Genomic DNA, 20,026 nt, shown 5'->3' with positions numbered 1-20,026 from the left:
TTGAGGGTCCCACTCTTGGTTTTGGCTCAGATCATAATCTCAGGGTCCTGGGATCGAGCCCCAAGTGGGGCTCCCTGCTCAGTGAGGAGTCTGCTTGAGATTCTCTCTCCCTCTCCCCCTACTGTGCCTCTCTCTCTCTCTCAAATAAATAATCTTAAAAAAAAAAAAAAGGACCAAGTAGAGCCCAAAATACCTGGTTGATTTTTTGAAAGGCAGACTGGAATTGTGGGAAGTATATCCAACCCCTAAGCCACATATCCAGGTACATACCCTCTGTTCACTACTCCTAACCGTTCATTTCTCACCAACCCTTGTGGAACGTCTAGAAGATCATTTTCATACATATTGGATCCCACATCTCATTGTATCATAACTACTCCTGCTGATCTGTCATGGCTCTGAAAATTGTCTTTCATCATCCTGCCCACTCTACCCATCTCCTCCTCCGTCTCCTCACCTCTCAGGTGCTTCCCTCAGTTACATGGGCATGGTTGCCACAGCAGGCATCCAAGGTCTGACAGTGACCTTGGGCTGTGGTGCGTGAGCCTCCATTTTAGGCAGGTACTCTCTTCAAATGAGAGCCTGCAAAAGTGACCTCCTCCCACCGAGGCGGGAGCCCTGTGAAGACAGTAAACATTGCTTGTAAGCCCATCACCTAGAGACAACCAATGTTAACATTTCAGTGATTTTCTTCCAGACGATTTTATGGGAATATATATACACACACACACATATACATATATATGTATTGTATGCGACTATAGCTGTGTCTATATATTTATAGCTACAGATAGTTCTATGTCTTTTTTCATTTAAGATTATATAATCACTATTATCTCACATCAGTGAATATTCTTAGGAAACAAGATCTTTTAAATAGCTGACTGACATGTTATCTCATAAATACAACATAACTGATTTAAGCCTTTTCCTATTGCCAGACATATAAGTTGTTTCAGGTTTTTATCAAAACAATACCATAATAAATATTTTGTATATAAATTTAGTTGTGCATTTATGTTTATTTTCATAAAATAATAACAGCTAACATTTGCCAGTTTCTTATTCTCTGGGTAACCCTGAGCTAAATGGTTTATATGTATATTATCTCATTTAATCTTCACAAAAGACTCTGAAGTAGGTTCTATTATTACCTCCATTTTCCAGATGATGAATGGCATAGAGAAGTTAAGAGAACTGTCCACACTCACCCAAGAAGAAAACAGAGGAGTCAGGGTTCAAATGCAAACAGCTGTACTCCAGGGTCTGCTGTAATTTCAAAGACATGGAATTACGTGGAATCACAGACTATGGAGATCTCATTTGTGTGTTTGCTATATAAGAATAATTCCTGCAAGTAGTAGATGAAAAGTCCAAACTGCACAGAGTGGTATTAAATGGAAAATAAAGGACTTCCACACTCTCCTCCCAAGTCCTACTCCCTAGAAGTGGTAGTCAAATCTTCCTCCTCCTCCCCAACCCCCTTCTTTTTGTTGTTATTTTGATGATTACCACTATGATTTTCAATAAAGTAGAAGCTTTTGGACAAGTAGTGGATTGTTTAATTGCAAAGTCAGTTAACTTGCGGAATTATAAATGACATGTACAGACCATCAATGCCTGCCCAAGGTCTTGTCTTCTATTAGAGGCAAAGCTACCAATTTGAATGTTATGTGGCCTGTCATATATCAATCACAACTGGAATGCCTTGTCTCTGATTTCTAATCTTCATTTCTTTAAAGCAGGGTGAAGAGTTAAAACTACTTACAAAGCAACTGTGTGCAGACTTAGTGTAGATTGCTCTTCATTTTCTTCCAGTCTTTAAATATTGCCTTCCCATACCTATTGCAACACCAGTATTTGTAGTGACTTGCCTTCACAAAGCATTCAACAAAGCATTTTCAATGTATTCAACTGACTTTTCAGACAAAAACACCTCTTATCTCACACATATTTTAGTAGTTTACTTAAAATTTAATTTAGTTAGTGACAGTATGTACTTCATAATACACATTTATATAATAATTGTATTAGTCTTTTTTTAACTCTGTTAAGACCTTGTGAGGCAAAAAAATAAATAAAAATAAAACAAAATAATAAAATGCCAAAAAAAATTGTATTAGTCTGCTAAATCTGCCATGACAAAAACCACAGACAGAAGGATAATTAACTAATTAATTAAAATAAAAAATTAAAATAGAAATAATTTAAAAACCGTGGATAGGTAGCTTAAACAATAGAAATTTCTCCCACTTCTGGAGGCTAGAAGTCCAAGATCAAAGTGCCCTCAGGTTTGGCTTTTGGTGAGACTTCTGGTCCTGGCTTGTAGACAGCTGTCTTCTGGCTGTCTCCTCACATGGCCTCTTTTCTGCATGCGTGGAAAGATCTCTGTAGATCTTTTGGTGCCCTTTCCTCTTCCTATAAAAACACCAGTTCTATTGGCTGAGAGCCCCACTCTTATGGCCTCATTTAGCCTTAGTTACTTTCCTAAAGACCCTATGTCCAAATACAGTCACATTGGGGGTTAGGGCTTCAACATATGAATTTGGGGAGGGGGACACAATTCCAACCATAACCATCATATATGCATTCCACACATCGGTATGGGATTTTTCTCATCATGGAGAAATGTTTCATCTCACCTCCTTCCCTTCCCGGTTTGCTACTAATATTATTTCAATTCTTTTGTTATTTTCCTTTATAACTTAACACCTGAATTTCTATTCCTCGTTTCATTATTCTTAGAGAGTATATCTTGACACCAGAATCTGTCAGATGAGCAAATTCATACCTTATCATTGCCTCGACATTTCTCCCCACCTCCATGTCCCAACATCTGAAAGCTATGTTAGTATTTTTACAATGTCTAGGTTTCTAATATTTGTTTTCCAATCTGCAGCTATACTTAACTCATAAGTGTTTGGTTTATAAAATGATTCTAAAAACTGGGGGGAAATAAGCAATAAGAGTACCTAAGTATTAACAGTAAAAACAAGAGTATGGTTGGACCCATACAGAAGGAAATGTCATTTCTCTCTCCCTAAATCTGTGTTGCTTAGAGAAGAATGATACAAATATTACAGGCAAAGGGATTTTCATTTCTTATATCCATCCAGCTTGGTAGAAAAAAGCAGTGGATGCTGGTCTGATTCACATTCTGCTTTGATAACCTCTTTTTATTTTAAAAGCTTCTATGATCTCTTTTTTTCCAATGTTCTAAAATTGAATAATGATGTGTCTAAAGGTGAGTTTTTTTTCCATCCATCTAGATGAGTATTCAGTGGAATGTTTTCAATCTAAAGATTTGCATCCTCCAAGGAATTTTTTTTTCTATTTTTGTATTACTTCCTCTCCTTTTTTCTCTCCTTTTTTCCACAGTGGTGGATGACATGGACCATCTAATTGTATGGCTCATGTGTGCCCTCTAGCCCCACTCATGCCCAATCCCAGATGTACCAATTCCATTTTGCCTTGAATTCTGCTAGGCATTCCTTACCTTATAATTTGGTGCAGTTGACAAAATGTAGTTCATGATGGGCAATTTAATGGTCAAGCGCTCCATGTCTCCCAGGGCTCAGTAGCATATCAGAAGTGATTTTTGAAAGATGCCAACATGTTATGTGTCTGCATTGTGATTTTTCTGTTGACATTGACCATAAACTGCACATTGCATATTTTCTTACTACAGATACATCTAATAAAGTCTGCCAAGTTGTATGGCCCAAAAGACGTTGCTGCTTACAATATAGTCTGAACGTGCTAAAAGCCTTTTTCTGTTCTGGGCCCCACTTGAATTTGGCAGCTTTTTGTGGTATCAATATGTAATTTGGAGCAGTATTCACAGTATGGGACTTGCTATCTCCAGAACCTAAAAAGCATTCAAGACAATGTCCTTCCTCCTTAGTGGTAGGAGGTACCAAATGCAATATATTTTTTTCTCTATCTTGGAGAGGTTGCCCAACAAGCCCCATACTGGGCTCCTAAAAAGTTTAATAATGTGGTATGCCCCTGCATCTTCATAGGGTTTATCACTGCCCACCCTCTGGAGCATAGTTGTATTTGCTGCTTCTTGCTGCTCTGGTCTGATTAAAGTACTATTATCAGTATAGTGAACCATGTAATGTTTTGGGGGTTTCTAGATGGCTCAGATCCCTTCAGACTATATTATAACTGAAAGCAGAGAATTAACATAGCCTGGGGCTAAACTATAAATATGTACTATTGTTCTTCCTTATCCTTTCTGATAGGGATAGAAAAGATCACACCCATCAGATCAGTGACCACGTACCATGTACCTGAGGCTGTTTATCTGCAGTGGGCACAGATATTACATCTGATATAGTGCTGCAATCAGGGCCATTAATTGGTGAAGTTCACTGTTACCTTCCAGAAGCCAACTGATTTTTGTAGAAACCAGACTGGTGAATTAAATGAAGATGTGATGGGAACCACCATCCCTTGATCCATCAGGTATTTAAAGATGGCAATAATCTCTGCCATTCCCCATGGATTGAATATTCGTTTTAATTTACTCTCTTGACCAGAGGTTTACTTTTGTCCTGTTTCACTATGATACTCTTACCCCACATGCTAAGGAACAATTGCAGAACTGTAAATACATTTCAATTGTACTTCATGGGACAGGGGTTTATATCCAACCTCCACTCTAACAAAGGATCCATCACAATGCTTCTGGTCCCCTGGGATCAATGTCACTTAGGAAACTCTGTCCAGCAATTCTTGGGAAATGAATACATTTCCCTTTCCCTGTTGTCTGATTACATGACTGAATAGCCATAGGTTCCTTTGAGGAAAGGTTAAGAAACCACATATGATATAATGTTGTAGTCTTTCCTCCTGGAGACCTGACTGCTCCTTCACCCTAATGGATTCCAGGCCTGAAAACTAGCTCATGGCTAGCAACTGGGCAAAGGTTTATGATTTTTTAATTGGGCCAGTTTCCTTCTACTACCTGATCATCTATCTTCAATTTATTTTTGTTGTATAGATTGAGCAAGATCCTTGGTGGCTGCCCAAATATCTTGCTCCTAGGAACACTGTGCTCTGTGAACTATCTTCTTAGTTCTCTCTTGGCCAGCCCCCTTTGGCTGCCAGTTTGAACTTGGTGCTCATTGTTTGAATAGCACCCACCTTGCATCTGATGGTTAAGTGCCACCACCTGACCTCTATTATTTTAGTACCCTATCATTTCCATTGCCATTAGTGAGTAGGGTTCTGATACCATATCTTCCACCGTTCATCTTGGCCTACAAAGGACAGCTATAACTGAGCTTCTTTGATGCCAGTGACCTTCCCACTGATGCAGACTTTACAGCTTTGGTGGCAGCCTGCATCCAGATTGGTCAATAAAGGAGTGTACAAGACTCGGCTTCCTCCCTCCTGAACAATTTTGAAGGGACATCCTCCAGAGCTCCTTCTAGGATTCACTGAGGTCTTTGTTAACAAATTCATCACTCTACCTTTTCCCTCTGTTTAATCCTGCTTCCTTCACTTCACTCCCCTATAGGCACTGACCCTATGAGACTCCCCAGTAATTTCCTGAATGCAAATCTTTGCCTCAAAATTTTCTTCCCAGCAACTGAGAATGCAGACCCTAAAATGAGATATTGGCACTGAACCAACAGCTGATTGACTAGCATAGAGGATCCCATCGTGATCTTGGACCAACTAATTCTCTTTAGCTCAAGTGAGGCTCAGAGAACTCATCTAAGAGCTATTGGCTATCAACAATGTCCTAGAAGTTTGGGGAATGAATGTTACAGTTCTAGGAGAAGGAATCTGGGCAGTACACCAACAGTATCTACTACCTTTATGTTCTCCAATTACTCCTTTTTCATAGTAGACCACTTTGTTTTATGTTGCAATATATGTTGACTTTCTCATAGAATGCTAATTAAAATTTTTAAAAATATTCTTGCTGTTCCTTAAATTAACTTTTTCCTTTAAGTTCAGTGACCCTAATGGTCCATTTTGGTTTTGCCTTTTTTTTTCTTTGATATTGCTGGTTTTCCTCAAAATATAGTGCTTCTTGGTTGTTTAAGAATGAAGACCATGGCAGTGCCTGGCTGGCTTAGTTGGTAGAAATTACGAATCTTGATATCAGGGAGTTGTGAGTTCTAGCCCCACACTGGGAGTAGAGTTTACTGAAAGAAGGAAAGAAAGAAAGAAAGAAAGAAAAGAAAGAAAGAAAGAAAGAAAGAAAGAAAGAAAGAAAGAAAGAAAGAAAGAAAGAAAGAAAGAAAGAAAGAAAGAAAGAAAGAAAGAAAGAAGGAAGGAAGGAAGGAAGGAAGGAAGGAAGGAAGGAAGGAAGAAAGAAAGAGAAAGAAAGAGAAAGAAAGAAAGAAAGAAAGAAAGAAAGAAAGAAAGAAAGAAAGAAAGAAAGAAAGAAAGAAAGAAAAGGAAAGAAAGAAAGAAAGAAAGAAAGAAAGAAAGAAAGAAAGAAAGAAAGAAAGAAAGAAAAGAGAAAGAGAGAAAGAGAGAAAGAGAGAAAGAAAGAAAGAAAGAAAGAAAAGAAAGAAAGAAAGAAAGAAAGAAAGAAAGAAAGAAAGAAAGAAAGAAAGAAAGAAAGAAAGAAAGGAAGGAAGGAAGGAAGGAAGAAAGAAAGGAAGGAAGAAAGAGGAAGAAAGAAAGAAACTATGTTGATTTGCATGGGAGTCTACTGCTCTTTTATGTCTGTTTCCCTAGCCAGCATGCCTTTCTCCTAATTGGGAGTGCTGACCACAAACCAGTGGTGATATTAACTGGCAGGTTTCTTTTTAGGTGCTCTGGAGGGATCCACATGAGCAGTCTGGGTGCCTTCATTACAAATTTCAAAATAAGTGCGGGTTTACTCTGGAGCACTAATTCCCACTTAAAACCCTCAATTTTCCCATGTAAAGAGTTCAGATTCTTTAAAGAACAGTCTTCTGTTTTTCTGGGGGTAAATAGTGTTGCTACTAGTCACTATCCATGTGTATGGGAGTTCAGAATATTTTTACAAATTTTGCTACTTATTGCTAAACTGTCCTCCATAAAAGTCTGCCAATTTATTCTCACCATTTTACCATACTCTTAAAAGCCCAGGTATTACTGATTTTTAAATGTTTGCCAGTTTTATAAGTAAATATTATATTATCATTTATTTTGCCTCAAACTCTTTTCATATATTTATTTTTTTAAGATTTATTTATTTATGTATGAGAGAGAGAATGCATGAACAGGGAGAGGGGCAGAGGGAGAGAGAAAACAGACTCCCTGCTAGTGTGGAACCCACCCTCTGCCCCAGGGCCAGATCCCAGGACCCTGAGATCAGACCTGAGCTGAAAACAAGAGCTAGATGCTCAACTGACTGAACCACCCAGGCGCCCCCTTTCATATATCTATGAGGTCCTAGTTGTCAAACCTGTAGGAAGACTAGGAGAAAAAGACAAGCTGCAAAATTCATAGCATTGCATTTTTCTATTCACTTGCACATTTCAGAGAGGTCATGCCTAGAAAAAAAAAGTTTATTGCTATGCCATTTTAAAAAATATCCACTTCTTAGCAGATTTATAATCCATTGAAGGGTAAATTAATCCTGTACTGTTTTTACCAGTCAGGTATATTTTGTAACACTTTGTGTCCTGTCTCAAATCCTTAACGTTAAGGATATATTTAGGCAGTTGTGTGAGCTATGTCATTTTTCCCAAAATCACACCCTGACCCTAAATCATGCAGTCAGATAATAAGGGATTACTGTGCAATGGCACACTGTAAACAGACATAATATTTCTGAACGTGAAAAGGGTTTGACCCATTGAAGGAGCACTGTCATATTCATATGTTCCATCATGACATTGCTGGGTTTCTCTCTCAAGCCTAAGCAATGATTTCTTCATTTGTCAGTCAGCAATCAGCCTTTCCTGCCCACAGGCAGGTCCTGCCTCTTCCTATTGGCCAGGGAGAGAGTGATGGACAGCCACAGCTGTGGCCTCTGGCAGGCCCAGGTTCCACCTTCAGCCTGCAGACATCACTGATTGAAATGCATCAGAGACCTCTCAGCTGTTCATGAACGAGCCCACGGAGAGGGCCAGCATCTCGTGCACTTACACGTGAACTGACTCTAAGAGGGCTGGTTCATAGAAAAAAATGGTACCCAGCCCTACCCTCATTTCCCCCCATTACAAACACAGAGCACGAACGAGGGCCTCGTGCTGCAGGCCTATCAGATATTCGTGTGCAAACTGGCAATTAGTAGGCCAGCCTTAGTTCCTGAGAGAAAAGTAGGCAAAACAAAAACGGTTTGACCAAGCATTCTGGAGTTGGGTTGGCACGAACCTGTAAACAGTGTTTCACAAACAGGTGACTGCAACTCTTGCCAGGTGTGTCTTAGGAACTCACAGTCACTAAATCTAGAAGTAGAGTAACGTGATCAGGAGGAAGTGGGATAAGAAACAGGCAACATCCCATGGTCCTAGGATCTCTCAGGGGCCCCAGAAGGAAAAGTTCAGTGAATTTTACCCAGCTGCTTTTCTGAGAGTGCAGATTTGGGGGTGTATACTTAGCCTCAAGTTTTGAGATGATGACTGGATACTAATATTCTTTGTCTACAGCTGAGGATCTACTGCCTTCTAAGAGCTCCAATATTCTGAATTGGGGACCTATATTGACCCTAGGGCTCTTCCACTGAACAGCTGACTGGCCTCCATTGAGTATCAATAATCTCCGCAGGTTGAGTGACAGAGCTAGGCTCACAGCAGCATCTGCTGCTCGTCCATCATCTCTTCTGGCCAATAGAAACAGGGCATGGTCCCTATGGCCCGGGAAGGCCGTCGATCTCCTTCTCCAGTGGTTGCGCCAGACGAAGAAGTCATTACTGCTCGGGGCTGGAAAAGAAACCAAGGATGCCTGGAGGGAATAAAAGAATGAGAGAACAGGATACAGTCAGCCAGTTGGTCACTGGGGCACATTACAGCCTCTGCGCACTCTTTGCAGATGCCTCGCATTTTGCAGCGTGCAGCCGCTTTCTCCATCCCTTCGCTGGGGGAGTTCAAGGTTTCAACATCTTTGTATACTGTGGCATTTGGAAGAGTGATAGGGAGGTCTTCAGAAAGAGAAAGCAATGTGGCAGCCCAGGAAGAGATTCGACGTTTCTCCTTGTTTTGAGACTAAATCAAGAAGTTCAGTGAGGAGACATGGGTCAATGTGTATCTTTCATGGTTGCCTTTCATCCCGATTTTCATGTCCTGTTTCTCAAAAGCCTTATGGTTATTATTAGTGATAATACTACTACTAATATTTCCCTTCTGAGCCATGCACAGCATTTACAAAGATTTTTCACATTCGTGACTTCACCCGAAACCCTAAGAAATAAGGAAAGCATGTCGTATCATTCCCACATTTTAGAGATGAAAACCGAAAAGATCGAAAAAGGTGAGAGCAGCCCCAGGTAACAGAGCTGAGAAGAGACCAAGATGGAACTTGACCTCAGATGTTACGCTTCCAAATCCAGGGCCCTTTCCACACTCATGGCTTACATTACATTGGCCCTGTCTGCAATTCAAGTAACACCAGTCAGCTGTGATCCAGAAACAGGGACAAGGTGAACTACACAGCACCTAAAAGTTTCTCTGGGGTATGTTTCTGTCATGATGTCTTTTCCATAAAGGAAGCCACACCCATGCCACCAGTGTGTGTTGGTGTGTGGGTGTGTGCACACGTCCATGTCATAACTTTATAATGTTCTCATCTCCAGATCAATGACTCCTGAAATGGAGCAATTAAGTAGTTTCAGTGCTTTGATGAAGAACATTACCTCCCATTTGAGATTCGGTATCATTTTTTCAAATCCTTAGAAACTGAAAAAGGAACAAAGTAACTGACAAAGTAAGTCAGTTGGTTTATATTGAAATCTGAAAGGTAGAGTTCTGCATGCTTATCTGTGTGTGTGTACATATATATTTTAAAAAGCAATATGATTCACTTTACTAACCCAGAGAACACAATCTCTAACATTTAAGAGTAGAATTTATGCAGAAAAACATTTTGATATGGCAGAGCATACACAGAGCAGAAAGTTAGCTGTCCTCAAACTATTGCCAACTTCCAATAAATGAAGTTTCAGTTTCTCTTCCTCAGGATCCATACTTTTAAATGTTCTTTTCTTTGTCCCTTACCTCTTTACATTGAAACAGAATATATGACAATAAAATCTTTTCCCCCATCCCTCAAAAAATATGTAAGAAAAAAAACTTCTTTGCTAGTTTAAAATAAATAAAGTAAAACAGCGTGACCAACAAGTATCTCATTATTTGGAGGACAAATAATGTCTTTTTGCTGTTTTGACTTTCCACACTAATTAAGAGATTTGGATTAGACACTGAAGCTTGGACAGACTTTCACAAGCCCTCAGAGTAACTCTTAACAAGCAACTCGTGCCAGGTGTGTCTTAGGAACTTAAGGTTTGATTCATAAACCCTAGAGTGCATGACACCCCACAAAAATGATCCACAAAGCACATTAGTTAACAAAGAATAACAATTCTTGATCTTTTTTAAATAGCTGTCATAAAGAGTAGGGATATGGGATGAGCCCATTAAGAGTGTATAAAACCACTAAGAGTGTATAAAAATGGAAATTCCACTAAGATCCTAATTATTTTCTCTACTAGAAAAGCAACGATAGCTCTGATGTTTTTTCTAACTTCCTCCCAGGACAGACTTTTTCTCCCACCCGCAAATCCATCTACCTCTCAATCCGTAGGAGCTGAAATAAAGAAGGGAGGAATAGGAAAAAGTAGGGAAAAATTAAAAACCGCAGTCCTGAAGCAGACCATCCCCTCCTACAAGCACAAATAAACTATAAGATGTATTGAGACAATTACATCATTTACTCTCCTATGAAGGAGCAGGCAGAAGTTATAATTCTAAACTATTCCTTGAAGTATAATCAAAGATTGTCTTCATGTTTGATTTTTGAATAAAATTAAGTAGGAGTTCTAGAGTAATGTACGATCAGTATCATCCAAATTGCCCATACTAAAAAAAGAAGAAAAAACATTCTAGAATTCAATGTGCTTTTAATGCAAATTTCACAGTGGGGTTGTAAAATTTAAAAAGTAATTCACAGCACCATCTCCTATATTACATACAGCACTGGTTCTCAAACTTGATCATGCATCTGAATCACCTAGAGGGCTTATGAAAACAGATCACCGGGTCCCACCCCCAGAGCTTTTGATTCAGTAGGTCTGTGAATTTGCATTTCCGATAAATTACCAGATGCTATTAATGCTGCTGGTCTGGGGACCATTCTTTGAGTGTCATTGCTATAGAGAAATTAGGAAAACAGGAAATAGTAAAGGGCCTTTGGCTTTGGGCCAAAGAAATTTATTGATGAACTAGAGGAAGAAGTTTCAGAATAGATAGTATATTCACTCAACAAATATTTAAGTTCCCACTATAGGCCAGCAACTGTTCTAGATACTGGAGATACAGTGGTGAACAAAACAGGTAGGATCCCTGTCCTCATGGGGTTTACATTCTAATGGAGGCGATACATGATAAGCAGGTAGTCAAGAGTGCTATAAAGAAAAATGAGGGGTGCCTGGGTGACTCAGTCGGTTGAGCATCCAATTGTTGGTTTCGGCTCAAATCCTGATCTCATGGGTCATGGGATTGAGTCCTACTTCAAGCCCTGCATGGGGCTCTGCACTCAGCGGGGAGTCTGCTTGAGATTTTCTCTCTCTACCCCTCCCTCTAAGAGCTCGTGTTCGTGCACTCTCTCTCTCAAATAAATAAATAAATCTTTTTAAAAAATGAAAACTGAAGTGGAATAAACAGGTGAAAATGATGGAGGTGGGGTACTATTAGACCTGGTTTTTGGGAAGAGCCTCTGTGCAAAGGCTTGAATTAAGTGAGGAAGAAGCTGTGACCAGGAAGACTGCAGGCTTATTCTAGGCAGAGGAATAACAAAGTCTAAATACGTGTTTTGCTATTGCTGCTACGTGTTTCACAACCAATCTTCATTCAACAAAGAAATTAAATGTCAATGTAGAATATTAATGTAATATTATTAAAAGAAAAATGTCATGTGAACATTATTTAGCCAAATGCTAGAGCTATTGGTATGATATATACAGAAATCAGTGGAAATTTTCTAGTTTGAATAGAAAGGACTTCAAAAATTGGTGTGAGAATGGCCAAACATTTAAGACAGGTGAAAGTAATAAAGCAAGGGATCACCGTCTAGTGTGAAGATTTCAAAGTGGGGTTAATCTAATGAGTAATAAAATGAAAAAAAGTTATAGATAAAATCTGAAAAAGCAAGTGTTATTCATTTAAACTACATTTACCAAAAACAAAGCCACATTGAAAAATTAACGTTGATTTTATGTATTGTTGAGCTATTAGAGAAGAAAACAAGACTAACACAATTAATCAGTGTTTCCTTGGTTTTATACCTAATGTAAATAGTAAAGTTTTATTTTTTTGTAAAGGTTTTGACCAGGTGAAGAATGAAACAATAACTTCAAATTTTAGACATTAATTTTAAAAGTTGGAGAGGAGAAGCCTAAGATAATGATACTGAAAACCAGAAAAGATTCTTTCTGCCAAGTCATAATGCATACTTTGAATTTGTTCCTAAGAGACATAGCCTCAACTATGCAAATAATAATGACTTTTGCACAACAATTTAGTAATTATAAGCAACATATCCTGGATCCACTCAAAATAGAACATCTTGATGAAGCATACCAAATGTGATTTTAAAACTACTCATGGACACACAACAGGAATCCTGACTAAATGTTGTCAAAGCAATGAAATTTAATTTAGTCAAGATATGAGACGCAGACTGAGAGTTAAGCCAAACCACAAAAGATCCTCAAAGAGTGAATCATGGACATTGGCAGGAAATGAAATTAATTTTGAGCTTGTAGTAGCCACAGTGATTGGTATGAATTGTTGCTTGCTATTAATAACGTTAACAATATTTACCAAAAAAACCCACAAAAAACCAAAGATATAATTTTAGCAGTTTCACTTTGTAAAGGTTTTTTTAACTTTTTAAAAATTTAAAGATAATTAAATATATATGTAATATGCTACAAAAGTAACATTCTAATAAATTATAAGGAAATTAAAACATGAACAAAAAGTTCACATGACTGTGAAGCTGATGATTCACATATAAATAATTCTGAAAAGAATTTCCATTTATACTATTTTTTGGCCATTGTAGTTATAGTTGATCAATATACTGCTTTTTTTTCTTTGGAATATATTGATATTAAAATTTTTGAAAGAAAAGAGCTTAATAAATATTGTGTTTGACCTAGATATTGCTTTTATTTTTTAATTTTTTAATTTTTTAAATTTTATTTTATGAGGTTATGTTAATCACCATACATTACATCATTAGTTTTTGATGTAGTGTTCCATGATTCATTGTTTGCCTATAACACCCAGTGCTCCATTCAATACGAGCCCTCTTAAATACCCATCACGAGGCTAACCCATCCCCCACCCCCCTCTCCTCTAGAACCCTCAGTTTGTTTCTCAGAGTCTCTCATGGTTTGTCTCCCCCTTCAATTTCCCACCCTTCATTTTCCCTTCCTACTATCTTTTTTTTTAACATATAATGTATTATTAGTTTCAGAGGTACAGGTCTGTGATTCATCAGTCTTACACAATACACAGTGCTCACTATAGCACATACCCTCCCCAATGTCTATCACCAGCCACCGCAGCCCTCTTACCCCCCACCACTCCAGCAACCCTCGTTTGTTTCCTGAGATTAAGAATTCCTCATATCAGTGAGATCATATGACACATGTCTTTCTCTGATTGACTTATTTCGCTTAGCATAATACCCTCTAGTTCCATCCATGTCATTGCAAATGGCAAGATTTCGGGGTTTTTTGATGGCTGCATAATATTCCATTGTGTATATGTGTGTGTGTGTGTGTGTGTGTGTATTCCATTGTGTATATATATAAAATATTCCATTGTGTGTGTATATACATATATATATATACACACACCACATCTTCTTTATCCATTCATCTGTTGATGGATATCTTGGTTCTTTCCATAGTTCGGCTATTGTGGACATTGCTTTTAAAGGTGACAGACAATTGTGATATAAATGATAGCTTTTTATATGAAATTAAAATCTTTTAATATTTTCTGTAAACAATCATTTCTCATATGCTAACCCATAACAATGTCTGAAGCTGATTTACAAAATTCATGGTTCATTTTCAAATCTAATTATTCCTTTCAGAACCCTATTGATAATTCCGGTAGATACTGCCTTGGTAGAGCAATTTCTCTCCAAATCAAAATTAATAAAAACTATCAGAGAACTATAATAACGTAAAGAAATTTGTTTAGTTTGACATGATTGTTAACAGAAAATAAATTATGTTAAAATCTTCATGATAACAACATAATTAGTAATTTTGCTGAATGAAAGCAAGAAAAATATACGTATTGTCATATTTTGCTATGTTGTTACTTATCCAAACATCACCAACCCATCAACAGAACACCAGAATAAACACAGGAGAATAAACATGTACAATAATAATTATATCCAGTTGTCATTTATTTTTTGCCTAATTTAAGTCATATAAATATATGACTTCACATATGTTTATCTGTCATAAAGTATATTTTCAAGGTCAGATGAGAGCTTGTTTGTCAGCTTGATTTTTTAACTCTTAAATATTTAGACAAATGGTATGTGGGCTTCCATTCATGCTCTAGCCCTGGCCCTCACAAGTGTTGAGAACAGACATAATTTTACCCAAAGAGGGGGTGAGATCTGGGTTTTGCTCCTTCCATTCTTGCTGAGGCTTTAGATTCTGAGGGATCACATCAATAATCTCCCCAGATTTTTTCTCCTATTTATCCTCCAGATACTGCTTCTCAGATCACCCAACTTCATGCCCCTCCTGCACCTCTGTACCTACGTTCCCACCCACGCTCCTGCTTATCTCAAGACTCTTGGGGCTCACTCCTGGCTACCCGAGAGTGCAAGGAGGATCATACTGGGAGTGATGACTCCTGGTTGATGGGGCATTGTATACTTCCAGGGCGAAGGCAAGCCATAGTCGGAGGGAGGGGAGAAAAAGAGAAAGAGAAAACTGAGATGATTTAAAAAAAAAAAGGTACTGAAGGAGTGAGGGACAGTGGTGAGAATGGTAAAGGAACCAATGAGAGAAAGGATTAGTTACAGAGGGAATGATAGGCATTTCTTCCTCTGCAAAAAAGATGATAGATCGATGTTAGATGATAGATAGATAATAGATAGATAATAGATAGATAAATGAGTAGTTTTGAGATGTGGAAGAGATTAACTCAATTTTCTCAGAAATTCATGAAGGGAAATCATCTACTTAGAGTAACATTGCAAGTATTAGATTCCAACAGTACATATTGAGAGCCTCCTGTGGGTTCGGTATTGCGTTAAGTCCTGGGGTGTTAGTGGTCAGCCAAGGAGACCTGGTTCTCCTCTTATGGAGTCTAAAAGCAAGAAGGAAGCATAGAAATTGGTCAAATATTCATACCACAGACTATATTATTTCAACTTGAGTTCTGAGATAAAGTCATGCTTCCATGAAAAGAAGATTAGTGAATTTGGGAACATATGGAAAGGTTTGAAAAAAAAATCTCAAGTGCAGCACAATACGGAAACTATTAAACTTAGTAGAGAACCAAAGAAAAGCGCAAGAGAGAGTAAGGCTCAGCACCATATCCAAAGGCAGCTCACAACTCAGGCCTAAAGGAGACCCATCATGTGACTGGGAAATCACCTGTCAGATGGTTTTATTCTTGTACAAATTGTGGCTTACTTCTTGATCTTCAAAAAATGGAAAGTAAAAAGGAAAAATTCAAAAACCAGAAAAAAACTCAAATGTTCTTCAACAGATGAATGAGTATGCAAATTGTGATACATCAATACAATGGAATACTACTCAGCCATAAAAAGGAATGAACTATTAACTCACATGACAATTTGTATGAATCTCAAATACATTTTGCTAAGTCAAAGAAGCTGCACAAAGAAAAGCTACAAACTGCATGATGCCATTTGTATGCTATTCTGGAACAAGCAAAACTACAGGGACAGAAAAGATACCAGTGGTTGCCAGAGTCCGGGAGTGGGAGGGGTCAGGAGGTGACTACAAAGAAGTTTGAGAGGATTTTTTTCTTTGAGTGATAAAACTCTTCTATATTTTGACTGTGGTGGGGTTTATATTCTTGCATGCATTCATCAAAACTCATATAATTATACACTGCAAAGGTAAACTTTTTTGTATGCCAATTATACCTTAATTTAAAATTTTTGTTTTAATATGCCCAAAGAAATAGGGTAAAGAAAGGAAATATAAAGAAATCTTGTGATGCTGCAGCTTGGTTGGTGATTTTTCTCCATCTTACAGCGTCTTCAATCTTGGAGACACCACTCACTGCCTGTGAAATTTAGTTAAATCATAACTGCAAGTTGCAAGTTAAGAGTAAGTGTAAATAGTTATCTTCAGACTCTCTTGACAAATCTTAGCAGGTAGAGGGAAAATGCTAACGTAAGGTAGGGCACTCTTGGGCAGTTCACTTTTTTATTCCACTCCACTCAAATTCTTTTTTTTTTAAGATTTTACTTATTTATTTGTGAGAGAGAGAGCGCGCACAAGCAGGTAGAGGGAGAAGCAGGCTCTCTGTTGAGCAAGGAGCCTGATGCAGGACTCGATCCCAGGACCCCAGGATCATGACCTGAGCCAAAGGCAGATGTTTAACGCTTAACCTATTGAGCCACTCAGATGTCCCTCCATTTAAATTCTGAAGTGCAAGCACTTGAGTCTCAGAGATAACCCAGACTAGAAAGGCATCTCACTCGAAGACTATCTTGTTGGCATAGAAATGGAATGTATTAAGTGAAATGTTTTAAAGTCCTTGTTATGAAACTGAAGAACATAAATGAGCAGTTACTACAAACAGTAACCTAATCTTCTGGCAGTTGTAAAGGAGCTGAACATTTATAATAAAGGTTTTATGGGAAATGTGTCTGGAATTGGCTGCCATAATAATCCATTGGAATAAATTGGTATGGTGACCCAGTTTAAGAACTGTGGGCTCCAACCACGCAATAGTTAAACAAAGAACAGTTGTTCCTGAAGAAGACAATTATTTTCAGAGAAAACTTCAGGTTTTTCAGAGGAAAATGTATTTGATTACCTATGGTAAAGTAGATTTCCTTCCTTTCCCAGCAGCTGAGGATCATGAGTTGAAATGCAATTATTTCCCCAAGCCTCTTTCCCAAAGAACTTGCAAGTCTACTCACCCTCCCCAGGAAGGAAATCCCTGAATTTTAACAAGCAGACTTTTTTTCTCAAATCGCTGAATACTTTCCAAGATGACAGACCAGTTAAGAGATGGTGAATTAGTATCTCACCTTTCCCCTGTATCTAACTTTTATTAAACATCATTTACAATTAATATCTTCCTATTTTCCCTGTATCTAACTTTTGTTAGAGTCTTTAAACAAATGCGAACTACCCTATAGCACAGATGTGAATTAGTTCCATCATAAAGAAGAATCCAGATAACAAAAAAAAAGGAAAAGATAAGCAATACTAGATCCAAACCTTCTTTACTGCTACAATTTACTGCTCAAAACTTGAATCTTTTAAAGATGAAAAAGATTCCGATTTCTTTTAAACTGACACAGGCGATGTCTTTCTAAATGACTTTAGGGATAGGTTTGGCTGCTTTGGCATTGGCATCTCCAAGCAGTATTTGCTAGGATAAAAAAGAATGAACATACTGATTTCTTTTTATGGGGCTAGCATAGTCCTGGTAACAAAATCAGCTAAATATGATACAAGACAGGAAAATGGCAATACAATTCTACTCATGAACATAAATGAAAAGTCCTAAACAGGGTATTAGCAACCAAATCCAAAGAAGTATGAGAAAGATGAGATATCACAACAATTGTGGGTTAATATTAGGAAATCAATTAATGTAACTCATCGCATTCACAGATTAAGAAGAAAATTTGTCTGGTCATCTTCAGTGTGAGAAAAAAAGTTGGCATAGTTTACAGCTGTTGTTAGTGTTCACATAGAATATACGAAAATAATTTATAAGTAAATTATTAGTATCGATAAGCAAATTTATATATAAAAGCAATCAACATACAATTTATCTCTCTTCACTAGCAAAAATAATCAGAAAACGTACTTTTAAAAATACCATTAATAAGAGCAATAGGAAATGTAAGAGTGCCTAGGAATACATCTTGAAAGACATTTTCAAAGACCTAAATGAATAGAGAGCTATTTCATGTTCTTTCACAGAGAAAGCCAATAGCAAAAGGCTATCCCCAAATAGATCTAGAATTTTTCACGGAACCTAGCAAGCTAATTAAAAAATTTATATGGTAATTCAAAAATCCAAAAATAGCCAGTCTACTCTAAAGATAAAGAAAAAAATGTGGGGACACACCCTACCATATAGGGAGACTTACTAAAAAGCATACTTGTTAAGACCCTATGGAAATTTCAAAGGAAGAAATAATTTAATAAAAGAGAAATACCAGAAATAAAATCATCCATATATAAAAACTTGATTCTTGTCAGATATCAGGTAGGTAAGGAAAGAGTAGACTATTCAATAAATATTGCTGGGACAATGGATTATTCATACAGGAAAATATAAATTAGAATCTCTACCTCACACTCTATTAAAAATATTAAAAATCAATTTCTGGTGAATTAGACAATAAATGTGAAAGGAAAAATTCAAAATATTAAGGAGATAACATAGAACAATATTGTTATGATCTCAGGGAAGAAAAAAATTCAGTAAGCAAAACATAACAAAACCATAAAGGAAAGATAGCAGGAGGGGAAGAATGAAGGGGGAGAAATCGGAGGGGGAGATGAACCATGAGAGACGATGGACTCTGAGAAACAAACTGAGGGTTCTAGAAGGGAGGGCGGTGGGGGGATGGGTTAGCCTGGTGATGGGTATTAAAGAGGGCACGTTCTGCGTGGAGCACTGGGTGTTATACGCAAATAATGAAGCATGGAACACTACATCAAAAACTAATGATGTAATGTATGGTGATTAACATAACATAATAATAATAAAAAATAAAATAAAAAACAAAAAAATGACAATTTTCAACATTAAAATTAAGAGCTTCTATTCATCAAAAGAAACTATAAAGGAGTGGAAATACAAGTCACAAATGGGAGAAGATACTTACATCATTTGTAACAAAGGATTAGTATCCACTATGTATGTGAAACTTCTGTGAATCTGTAAGAAGATAAGCAACCAACTAGAAAAAACATGAAAAATACGTAACAGACATTTCACAGAAGAGTAAACATTAATAGCTCATTGTCAACAGTAATCAGGAAAATGAATATAAAATTCCAACACACACATAACACATTGGCCAATTTCAGAGTAGCAAGACCATCTGCTGGCAAGAACACTTAGAGGTGGGAACTTTCTCGTCCCTTGTTAGCGGGAGCATAAATGATACGATCAATTAGAAAAACATTGTGGCATTCCTGGGTAATACTGAACATGCATAAACCCCATGACTAGCAATTTCATTCCCAAATGTATACTGTAGAGAAATTCTTGTGCATTTTATGTGCCAAAAGACATGTTCATAACTGCATTTTTCAATATCAAAAAAAATTATAAGCAACTCAAATGTCCCTTCACAATAGAATGAATAAACTATCATTTTATTCCCTGCCCCACACTATTACACAACAATGTATACAGCAGAAAATGGACTATAGCTTTACGTACCAATATGGATGAATAGCAAAAATCATAAATTTGAGTAAAAAAGCAGGTCACAGAAGAATACATGCAGTATGAATTAATGTACATGAAGTTCACAGATGAAGCTAAACAATGTATTGTTTAAGAAAACCCACCACAAATGGTAAAACTGAGGGAAATGGACAAAGAAATGCTTTAAAATCAGACACTTTCCTCACTCTGTTAAATCT

Source organism: Eumetopias jubatus, unplaced genomic scaffold, assembly GCF_037043125.1.
Source record: "Eumetopias jubatus isolate StellerSeaLion01/CBP00866 unplaced genomic scaffold, mEumJub1_p1.0 scaffold_6, whole genome shotgun sequence".
Classification (NCBI taxonomy): domain Eukaryota; kingdom Metazoa; phylum Chordata; class Mammalia; order Carnivora; family Otariidae; genus Eumetopias; species Eumetopias jubatus.
Note: the sequence above shows the minus strand (reverse complement) of the source record.